The 12,131-nt window shown below is 34.7% G+C and overlaps 1 long non-coding RNA gene across 1 annotated transcript in view; it reads left to right on the top strand.

Annotated features, from left to right (window-relative positions):
• Positions 1–12,131, top strand: part of LOC120473132 (uncharacterized) — a 22,158-nt gene extending 10,027 nt beyond the window's left edge. The window contains exons 3-4 of the long non-coding RNA XR_005621548.2: positions 11,244–11,403; positions 11,603–12,131. This is a non-coding gene — a long non-coding RNA (uncharacterized LOC120473132). The remainder of the gene's footprint in view (positions 1–11,243; positions 11,404–11,602) is intronic.

Genomic DNA, 12,131 nt, shown 5'->3' with positions numbered 1-12,131 from the left:
TACGAAAAAATGGCTGTAAACCGTACCAAATTAGGGTTCTTCTGCTTGTAAAAGCAGAACCCTTTCTGGTGCTAAACCCTTTTTTTATAAGGTTCCTTAAAGAACCATGCTTTGAAAGTGCTATATAGGACCTTAATGGTGTTATAAATAACCTTTTTAACAATATTTATTATCATTTATATTAGTATCTTCATATTATTAATATTACTATTACTATGATATTATTTTTTATAAATTATTTATTAAAATTTGGGGTTTTTTTTAGCCCTCTATCTGGTCTTATATCTTGTTGCCTCCTTTGGGTTTTACATATTTAAAAAAACACAGCATGTTGTGTCAATTAGGTACTTTTATTTTTTTTATTGACACGGCAGATTGTAGCAAAAATGACAGTGCTCTAACAACAGAGGTTAGATGAATACATTAATAAATAACAATTGACATTGAACACGATTTAGTTGAAATGAAGACTAAGTTCTAGTGAAATATCTCCATAATCCCCTATGATGTCTTTACTTCCTTCATTGTGTGTGTGTATTCTGAGTGGCAGTTTCTCTCTGCAGATGATGAGGTTATGATATGAAATATGATCTGACATAAACAATTGAGTTTAGAGTTACATAGTGTCTCTTCGATTTGTTCATGAAGGCCGAAAATTTGCATGTTAAAAGGAAAAAAGTGAAAATATATAGCTTTAATGTTTTTTCGTGAAGAGGTATGTTTAGCCATAGTCATAATTTAAAAAAATCTAACAATATGGATCATAAATTCCATACCTCTGTTACTTACTTTGTGGAGAAGAGATGAGTTCACACTTATGCTCTGTTAAACTAAAGAGAAAAAGACATGATTGTTAGGAGATGATTGTTAACATTTTTAAAGTAATAATTTATTGAAATTTTTTAGAAAGAAATCATTTACCAGTTGAATGTTGACAGTCTGTGTATAGTTGTATTGCTGACAGTTACAGATTTGAAAAACAAAAAAAATTCATTTTTATTTCAGCATATAAAGGGTTCTTCAGGACGATATGGTACTAAATAGAACGGTTACTGTGTGTAAAGAACCTTAACCATCTTTTTTTAAAGCGTGTATATTTTAAAATAAAATATTATTTGCAAATAGTTTACATTATTTCACAACTACAATTAGACATCTTATGCTGTTTTTATTTCTTTTTCTTTACTCACTTAAATGAGTAAAAGACTAAAAAAAACTTAAACTTAAAAAACTTAAACTTAACTTAAAAAAACAAAATTAAAACTTTGGTCCCCCCCCCAATGTTCAAGACATGGTTATGTCCTTGACAATATGCAAGTGATAATATCCAGTCAGTCGATAATGCTTTTTACTAATAAAAAAAGTATTTAAAATAGTGATTTGAGCTGAAATTATTTCATGAGATCTGTAGAAATTAAGTAAATTAGCTGCGACATACAGAAAAAATACAGCAATATTTTTGTTACATATTTTTGTTGTGCTCTTTTTTTTTCAGGATGCATTGAATAGAAAGTTTAAAAGAACACCATTTATTTGAAATGGATATCTTTAGTATCAGAGCAAGTTTTTTTGACTGATTAATCACTATGGATGTAAAAGTGTGTGAAACGGTGGAAATGCAATATTAACAGTGAAATGTAAAATATGAATGTTTATTTTTTTTACCATTGTTGAGATGTATAGTGCAGCATTTGTAGTGCTGGCTTACCAATAATGAACTAATTTGAATCTTGTTTTTGTTACTTGACATCAGTAAAGTGATCTTGAATAACACAAGTGGTGTTGGATGTAGCGATATAAGAGCACATGTTTTGAATCCCAAAAAGATGGAGTAAATTTCTACAGTATGTTTTTAGAGCTTCCCTGATGTCAAACAGATGGTACACACAGATACGGAAGGATTTGGGCTGCTGTTCTATGAATAGATCCATGTTTAGATAGATATTTTTCCCCCCATGGGAATGTACTGTACAATCTAAGATGTTTTGGTTATGAATTAGAAAGATGTTCTTAGAAAATGCACAAATTATAAATGGAACCAGTTCTGAACAAGAAAAACATCTCAGGCTCACATGGCTCTGCAAAAATGCTTGTTATTTGCCCTTTCACCTATAAAGGAAGTACCTCTTGTTTGGTCTGCTGTCTGAGCTCTCATTGCTTTCTCTTTATAAGCATGTGCCGCCTGTTTAAGTCCTTTTATGCTAAGCTAACGTTTGGCAGTGATTGACCTTTGACCTGTATGAAATGTCATCCTGTGGGCTTTAACATTAGCATTAACTCACAGTGACAGCTGTAGGGTTAATAATATATGCTGGGAGAGTGTATGATCTCTATTTTAGACAGCTGTTCACTTGGCAAATCACTAGTGTTTATTTAAAATTTTTATCTTTAATTGTATTTTGATTAATTAAATACTACATTGGAGAAAAGAACACTATCATTCAGAAGTTTCAGTTCAGTAGGTTTTTTTTAACTGAAATAATTTAAAATAACTGTTTTTTTTTTTAATTTAAATTAAAAATGGCATTTATTCCTGTGAGGGTTATTTAGAATGCAGAGTTTCTGTGAGCGAATGCAAAGTTTCTTGGGAAAACATAAAACATTCTGTGAGCGAACGCAAAGTTTCTTTGGGAAACTAAAAAAACATGTTGATAGTGTTACCGCAAAGTTTCTAGGGAAAACGCAAAACATTTTGTGAGCAAATGCAAAGTTTCTTTGGGAAACTAAAAAACATTTTGAGTGTTAGCGCAAAGTTTCTTGGGAAAACGCAAAACGCAAAGGAATGGGAAAAATAGAAATGAACAGCATTTATTCAATATATTTTTTTTGTTATTTATGAACTTTTGCAACATTATAAATGCCTTTACGGTCACATTTAATTAATTGAATGCATCCTTCCTGATAATTTCTTTCTAAATAAAAAATCTAAAGTGCACTGGTTGATTGACAGATGACTGGTCCATTAGTCTTAGGCCCCGTCCACAGTACTGTGTTTTCGTTTAAAAACGGACAATTAAAACGAATGCGATCTCCTTCCACACCAGCATTTTATCTGCGTATTAGAGCTGATCTCTGTCCACATTAAAACGACTGAAAACGCAGATCACGTGACCATTCACCAACTCAGGGCATGCGCGTGCCGGTGTAACACTGTAAAAAAAAAAAATATTTTCAAGATTTGTTATCACAACATTTTTTCTTTTGTCAAATCAACTTAAATAATTTATTTAGTTGAGAACTTATTATTTTGAGTTTCTGATGATTAAATCATTCTCCTCCATTGTATTAACTCACTTTTTCCAGTATAATCAACTTAAAATTTTAAGGCAACCAGTTTACTTACTTTTTTAAGTTAAACCAACAATATTTTTTTTACAGTGAGTGGCTGACGATTCAGGGAAGGACACGTCATGACTAATGACATCCAATCATAGAGCCGAGCGTGAGCCTCTGCGTCATCATTTCTAAAGTCCTCCATTTTGTCTCGTCTACACTAAAACGGCCTCCGGAGATTCAAAAACGCAAAACGGATCTGCAGCGTTTCTAAACTTCTCCGTTTTAGGTCTTCGTTTTAGGTGCAAACGTAGCAAAAGGTGTGGACGGGGCCTTAGGCTCTTTTTTTTTTTAACTAGTCCTTTCATTTTAGCCGGTCATGCCAACTGCCACTAGTAGAGTCTGTCAGCTATTTCTCATGTGTGGTCTTTCATCACCTGACAACACATGTGTTGACATTAAAATGTCTGACTAGCACTCAGTTTTTCATCAAGAGTTGCACAATCTAGAATGGGGATGAAAACACACAGAGGTTATATTTCTCTTCATCCTTAAATCTTTTCTTAATGTGCTCCATTGACACAATCACCCCCCCCCCCCTTTTTTTTCCCCAAATCTCTACAGGATATGAGTTGGACTCTGAAAAATCTTTAAAAATGCAGGCAGTGATGAAAGAGAGATTTAGAGAGCGTGAGAGAGATGCTCTATCGCCAAGCCTGCGGTGAACATAAGCATACCTCAGAATCCTCAAACCACTCAGGTCTGCGTTTCGCCAAATTACTTGCAGTCTTCGCCAATAGGTTTTCCTACTTGGGTCGTCAAACCTGACCAGTACATATGCAATACATCTGCTTTAAAAATGGAAAATAAAACCCAGATTCCATTGGTGGTACATTTCAGCTAGAGGAAAAATAATAATGTGGTTTCCTGTAAATACCTTTTCTTTTAGTGTTTCATTTCAGAGTACTTGTACTGTGTATGTGCTGTGTGCGTTTTTGTGGTCAAAATGATTTCAACAGGCATTAATGCTTCCTGCATGTGTAAAACATCACGATAAGGTTCAAAAGAGAGAATTGTTTTAGCTGAAGCTGTAAGCCGTGTGCGATGAAGACTCGAGACTCATAAAACGAAGGTTGTCTGACATGACTAGCTTAGCCTCTCCTAAAACGCCAGCTTTCACATTCCACACAGAACACCGGAAAACACCCACCCATCCCTCATCCCTTCTTCCGTGTCATGCATCCATTTCTTTCTGCCCTTCACTCTTTCGAGAAACACAGTTATTCTTTCTTTTAAATTACATGTATATATTATGTAATGCACGTGTTTATATGTCAAAAATGTGGAAATGGTTTGGTTTGGAGTATGGTTTACAATTTTATAGATTTTAAAATAAAGCTTTTGTGAAAATAATTTACAAACTATTTTCAAAAACATTCGAAAATCTTAATTAGTCTAAAGTTTGTAGAGTGTGTGTGTGTGTGTGTCCTGGTAAACCCTGAGTAATTGGGCGGCAGTGGCTCAGTGGTTCATGTGGGTTGTCTACGAACCGAAAGGTTGGTGGTTCAATCCTCGGTTCCACCTGACCAAATGTCGAGGTGTCCATGAGCAAGACACCTAACCCCAGCTGCTCCCGACGAGCTGGATGGCGCCTTGCATGGCTGACACCGCCGTCGGTGTGTGAATGTGTGTGTGAATAAGTGAATGTGAGGCAATATGTAAAGCGCTTTGGTGGCCATTAGGTCTATGAAGGCGCTATATAAATGCAGTCCATTTACCATTTACCATTTAATGGGGTCCCCACAGAGAAGTCAATATCCAAAATCCAAAGTCCTTGTGGGGACCATTTTTGGTCCCCATGTGGAAAACTACTTTTAATTATACTAAGTGATGGTTTTTGAAAACGTACAAATGCATAAAGTTTCCTGTGATGGATGGGTAGGTTTAGGGTTAGGAGATAAAATAGGGTTAGGGCTAGGGTTAGAGAGCCAAATGTCCTCATGTTTCACGGGTAATAATTTTACTTTTTCTTTTAAAATATACAACCAATATATTGTTAGAGAAAGTTAGAAAAAAATTCTCAGTTAGAAAAATTTATTTACTGTTCACAACATATGCATTTTACATTTTGCCTGTTTTTTTACACTGTGCCGAGCAAGACGGATGACAAGATAACAAGTGCTCTGGCCGTGCCAGAAATGCACTCTAGGATTCCTAGAAAAACGATTCCAGTCCACTGGAAAGAGAGCAGAGAGAGAAGGGAGGGGGAACACAGAACGAATCGGAATGCCCATGTCTGCTGCTCATTTGGCCACGCCCCTTCTTTATAGCTGCGTTATGACTGGCTGCCCTCTCGTTGCCATGACGAGTGGGTTCACTTCAGGTTCTGTGTTCGCGAGAGGAGGTGCGGGCCAGAATGGGAGGAGTTGACCTACATTCTGCCGTAGCCTCTGAACTGCCTAGCCAGTGTTGGATAAAAACATTTAACACGCCACACTAACGCTTATAAAGGCCGTGATCCAGACGGCCTTTGGGAAGTCTATTCAGGGCTTTTTAAGTGGGAACATCTTTTTAACTCTGAATGGTCCTTCAAAGCGACTGTTACAGAAAGGTGTGCTTTCCGGTCAGAACAATAAACAATCCCATAAGGCTTTTCACTGGAATCAAGCTTGAGTGTCGTCACTGTTAAAATAAGGAAACTATAAAATTGTGAATTGCGCTCATGTGTACTTGTGTAAACAAACAATATTGCGATATTGTGAAATGTTATTTACTCTCGGACACTATTAACACAGTTTATGATTCCTATTTCCTGAGCCACTTTAGAGTCTGATTTAAAGTGTTATAGGAAAAACAATGTTTAATAAAATAAAAAGGTTTAATAAAAAGCTCAATATATATAGTGAGTTTGTGTCAAAAATATATAGTTTAATCATGTGATTAAGTCACATAACAATTTTTTAAAATTAATTTTTTGACATTTAAATAAAGTACAAAAAAGTTGCTGCCTTACATTTTATACAATGAACTTGGATGTTTAAGTCATTTCAACCTATATTACATAAACTGACTTAAATTAGTTAAAATAACTTAAAATAGTAAAATAGTAACTTATTTGATTTAAAGAGTTAAAACAAAAACATATATTCTCGTAACTTATTGAACATATAAGTTTCCATTTCTTACTTAAATAATTCAATTTTTTTCCCCTTGAGTTTGAGCTTTTTATTTATTTTTATTAGGCTCTCAATGTGTACATACATGAAATCTTAATAAAGAATTAGGATTATGAATATTTAATTAAAAGAGTTTCTGCTTCCGAGACCCAAAATCAAATCAAGTGAAACTGAAAACTTAACTGAAACTCAATCAATTTTTTTATGAAAATATGAAAACATAGACATTTTAATAATAAAACATGCAATTTCATTTAAAAAATATATTATTTATATCAAATCTACTAAATTATATGTATAATTATATTATTTAGGACTTGTGCTTGTTTAGCTTTGCAAATATTTAAGAAGGAATTTAATCTGTGTCTCTCTCCTGCTTAAACCCTCATCCTGTTTTCCGTGTAGCACCTGTTGATGTTTTAAAAAGTCATCATGACAGGAATGTTCCTTTACCAGTTGTTGTTCTTTGTAAGGTGTGTACGTTTCCTCATTCACACAGAACTCTGACTGTTACGGGTCAGTCTGCATGTGCAGATCAAAACTGTGTAATACTAGAGAATGTGAGTCAGACTTGTACAACAGTGTCAAGTTAAAGGCATGGAGAAACAAGTCATTAAGCTCTCTGTCCGCCATCCACGTTCCCTTGCCTCACGTGGGCCTTCTGACCTAATTTCAGGATACAAATAGGAAAATGAAAAACAAAAACAGCTGGAGTGATATTTCTACTGTAAACGCAGAACTCACATGGGCACAAAGCCAGTTAGACTATTGAAAAGCTGATCTCTGCTTCCTTATACTGTATGAGACACTGTGGATATATAAACACAGACAAACACACATTCATCATGAGAGGCTTGCATTACTAAAAACTGACTGTGTTGTGCAATCTGTCTGAGCTGCTTGCATTTGATGTATATTTGCTTATTGTATTACATAAACCACGCTAGAACCATAATGAGAAGAACACCAAGGGTTTTATGATTAGCGTAGGCATATTTAATGTCACTTAAGACTGCATTTGTTTTACATTTACATTATGCAAATGAAGACTCATGAAAAAGGAAGTTGAAACAGTGACTCGTTCTCATCTAAATGAATTTTCTAAACTGAAGCTCAATATAGCTGATCGGAAAAATATATTAAAAAATATTAACGTTTTAAAAACATTTTAAACTTTTAAAATAAAACATTAGCAATAAAAGTATTTTTAAAAGTATTTTCCCATATTTTTATCACATTAAACCATTATGTACTGAAATTATATTCTCAAATAAACCGCATGAAAAAAAGTGATTGTAATGTAAATTAATAGCTTGTTTTCTTGTTCTCATTCTTTTTTAGGGCTGTCAAATCAATTCATCATGATTAATCGTCGCATCTAACATAAGTGTGGGTGTGAATATATATATATATATATATATATATATATATATATATATATTAGGGCTGTCAAACAATTAATCGCATCCAAAATAAAAGTTTGGGTTTACATAATGTGGGTGCACTGTGTATAATTATTTTATATATATATATATAAATACACACACATGCTTGTATATATTTAAGAAATATTTAGATGTATAAATATTTTATATATAAATAATATTTTTTTCTTAAATATACATGCATGTGTGTGTATTTATTTATATATATATATATATATAAATATATATACAAAATAATTATACACAGTGCACCCAGCCCTAATATATATATATATATATATATATATATATATATATATAATAAGCTTTTGTAAATTTTAACAGCATCCTCCTATTCTGAGTCTGAACTTTGACTAAAAAAAATCCCACAGTTTACAAGTTTCTAACATCGATTACACTGTAATGAATTTAAAAAAAGGATTTATTTATTGCCATGCATTTGTTTTGCACACTTATTAGACCTTGTTCTCACCATTTCTGTAAAAATAACTGAATTAAAAATAAGTCAGAAGTGTGGTCCACACACTACATATCATTATAGGAGGGGAAAACGGGAAGGTGAAAAACAGAAGGTGGGGGAATGTTTTTGGCTTCAGGAAGGAAACCGAGCAGGACGAGATATAGTCCATGTTTATGTTTTGAATTATATCCAAACACACAAAACCCTTTCCTCTCTTATATTAACTTGTCTCTTTTAATCACAAGGCCTCATTGCCTTCTTTCTTTGTTATATACTCTTGTTATTAATGTACCGATACTTGCATAATGAGGAAAAAACTGTTATTAGAATTTATAGCCCAGTATCCAGACAGAGGCAAAATTTTATTGCCATGTGCATAATGTTTGCAAACAGACAATAAAATGATTGTGTTTTTAATATACGACCAATCTAGAACAGGATCGGTTTAACCAGTTTACCCAGTTTCTTTTTCACCTCACTTCCGCTAAATAATATTACATAAATCCATCTGCAAGTGCACTATACTGTTCATGTATTTAAAAAAATGCTAATGTTTTATAACAAGGGAAAAATATGTATGTATATGTACATTTCACTACCTTTAAGAGCTCTGCAAAAAGTATTGGACACTGCTAAAACATCTACTAGAATATAATAAAAAATGAAATTTTGCCAGAATACATTTTAAACGGCTGTTAATGAATAATACTGAATACATGACGCACAACTCCATGACACATCTGAAGCATATCCTGCACTACTGATTAAACATAAGGATTGATGATGGGCAGTTGTTTGTAATAGGGATTGTAAAATATGATTTTGGACAGATTGTGGAGTAAAAAAAGTCAGGTCGACAGGGAGTGGCGTGTGTGATCGGTGGTCATGATGACATGCTTGTTTTTGTCTGTGTGGGTGGAGGACACACTGCAGTAGGTCAAATGCTTTTGTTTAGTGTTTAGTTTTGTTTAGTTGCGTAAAACGGCCTTTTCAAAAACATATCAGCCCAAAACAAAGTTTTCTCATTAATCTAATCAACCAATCACATGGCAGTTGCTTCAATACATTTAGTGGTGTGGTCAAGACAATCTCCTGAACTCCAAACTGAATGTCAGAATGGAAAGAAAGGTGATTTAAGCAATTTTGAGTGTGGCATGGTTGTTGGTGCCAGACGAGCCGGTCTGAGTATTTCACAATCTGCTCAGTTACTGGGATTTTCATGCATAACCATTTCTAGGGTTTACAAAGAATGGTGTGAGAAGGGAAAAACATCCAGTATGCAGCAGTCATGTGGGCGAAAATGCCTTGTTGATGCTAGAGGTCAGAGGAGAATGGCCCGACTGATTCAAGCTGATAGAAGAGCAACTTTGACTGAAATAACCACTCGTTACAACCGAGGTATGCAGCGAAGCATTTGTGAAGCCACAACACGCACAACCTTGAGGCGGATGAGTTACAACCGCAGAAGACCCCACCGGGTACCACTCATCTCCACTACAAATAGGAAAAAGAGGCTACAATTTGCAAGAGCTCACCAAAATTGGACAGTTGAAGACTGGAAAAATGTTGCCTGGGTCTGATGAGTCTCGATTTCTGTTGAGACATTCAGATGGTAGAGTCAGAATTTGGCGTAAACAGAATGAGAACATAGATCCATCATGCCTTGTTACCACTGTGCAGGCTGCTGGTGGTGGTGTAATGGTGTGGGGGACGTTTTGCATTTTTTTTAATCCCTGCATCAAAATAACACTGAAGTTTCTTTTGAATAATAACTTTTAGAACAATGATAAACTATTAAATTAGTTTATTTCATTAAATTAGCAAATTCCTATTATAGGAATTTAATAACTGAGTGACTCTACAATAAGTCCAACTTATTTCTAGGTAACAATTGTGAGTATTTTAGTTCCATTTGGGGAACTCTGAAAAATATTACAGTAGGAAAACAACTTTCACCCAGAAATTATAAGTGAATTTCACAAATAATTACAGGGAAATGTAAATAACGCATTGAATTAAAAGTATGATTTTGAAGTTGAAATGCTATTTCTTGTAAAACGTATTCTAATAATTTTTATTTTACAATTTTGAAATAAAGTTTCTGCATAAAAATGCAGCTGATTAGTAGGGGTCGACCGATTATCAGCGCTGATATTAAGCATTTTTAAGTTTATCGGTATCGGCCATTTTCAAAATGGATTTGCTGATAAAATAATTTTATTTTGAAATGCGCTATATTTGGCTCTAATGCAGCCACCTCTGTCAGAACTCACCGCTCTGTAGACTAGCCTTATGTCCCCGCACATCTTTTTGTCAAAACCCTTTGTTATTCTTAATTTTGACATTAATTTACAGTTTTACACTAGACATAGGCTATAATATATATATATATATATAAATAATATGTGTATATAATATATATAATATCAGTGTACTTCATAAGACTAACTTTGCCAGCTATATAAAAATCTAGCATTTCCTCACGTTTTACCATTGCTTTTTAGTGACAGTCGAAATGCATGGGACAGTGACAGTGACGGTCATACAACACCCACTCCCTCCCTTCTCACAGCTAGCCACGCCCATTTCAGTTGCATTTTTCAAAAAGATTTTGAGCTAGACTTGAGCTGAAAGAGGGGGGTTTCATGACCCTTTAAAAATATCGGTTATCGGTCTATTTGATCTGTAATAATCGGTATTGGGATCGTCCCTGAAAATCACATATCGGTCGACCTCTTCCGATTAGTTGAGTCTAGATCTAAAGTGCATAAAGGTGTTCATTTGATGATTTTCAGAATGAATGTCAGACTCAGAAGACTCAGCTTTTTGTGTGAACAAGCAAGCAATTTGCATTTATAAAATAAATAGTTTTGTCAATTTTGTCGGCAGACCGAGCTTGCGGAGTGTGTTGCTGCAGACCTGACCATGTATAGGAAAGCTTTAAAGCGAGCCAAAGCCCAGTGCACAGTGTTTCCGTTGTGCTACGACACAAACACACGCAGCAGTGGCCTGATTCGTTGACCTCGCTCGGCAGTTCCAAATAAACCAGGTAACTCGAGAAGACTGTTGTCCCTCAGCTTACCATGAGCTTTCCTTGACAGGACAGGCCAGCTTCTCTCTCTCTCTCTCTCTCTCTCTATCTCTCTCTCTCTCTCTCTCTCTCTCTCTCTCTCTCTTTTCTGTTTTCCTACCATACTTTCACTTCATGTCCATCACCATCTCTCTCTCTCATTCCTCCCTCCCTTCAGCACTGACCTACTTTTCAACTGACCTGTTTATGCAAGCTTCCATGCGCTCCAGTCACAAAAAGGGGGACAAAGGGGAAGCCGAATCTGTATAGGACTGTGCTACTGTTTCCACTGCTGTTGTTCGGGGATCATTACCTGCTGCCCCACCTCTATACAGACACTGCAATGGTGTTTCTAACCTCACGTAACAGGTTACGACACTGACTTCAAAGCGATGATTATTAATAGAGTCAAGTAGTTATGAGACTGCTGGCATTGGATGCATTGGCCTATTTCACTTTGCTCATTTTGGCAGCACATATTTATTTTATTGGCCATATTAACAAGCAATGTAATCCTATTTATTAACATCATATTTTGCAATATACTGTAGGCTTTTATGAAACAAAATGAATCGTTTTGTTTGAAAATTGTCTAGCTACATTTTGGAGTTCAAATATATGCAGAGGATAATTTTAAAATCAAAATGTTGTGTCATGTAACTAACTAAAACTTTTTATTTTAACGTGCATATTAGCATTATATTTGT

This window comes from Pimephales promelas, chromosome 3 (genome assembly GCF_988280905.1).
Source record: "Pimephales promelas chromosome 3, fPimPro1.hap1.1, whole genome shotgun sequence".
Lineage (NCBI taxonomy): Eukaryota > Metazoa > Chordata > Actinopteri > Cypriniformes > Leuciscidae > Pimephales > Pimephales promelas.
Note: the sequence above shows the minus strand (reverse complement) of the source record. Positions and strands in the feature narration are given on the sequence as shown.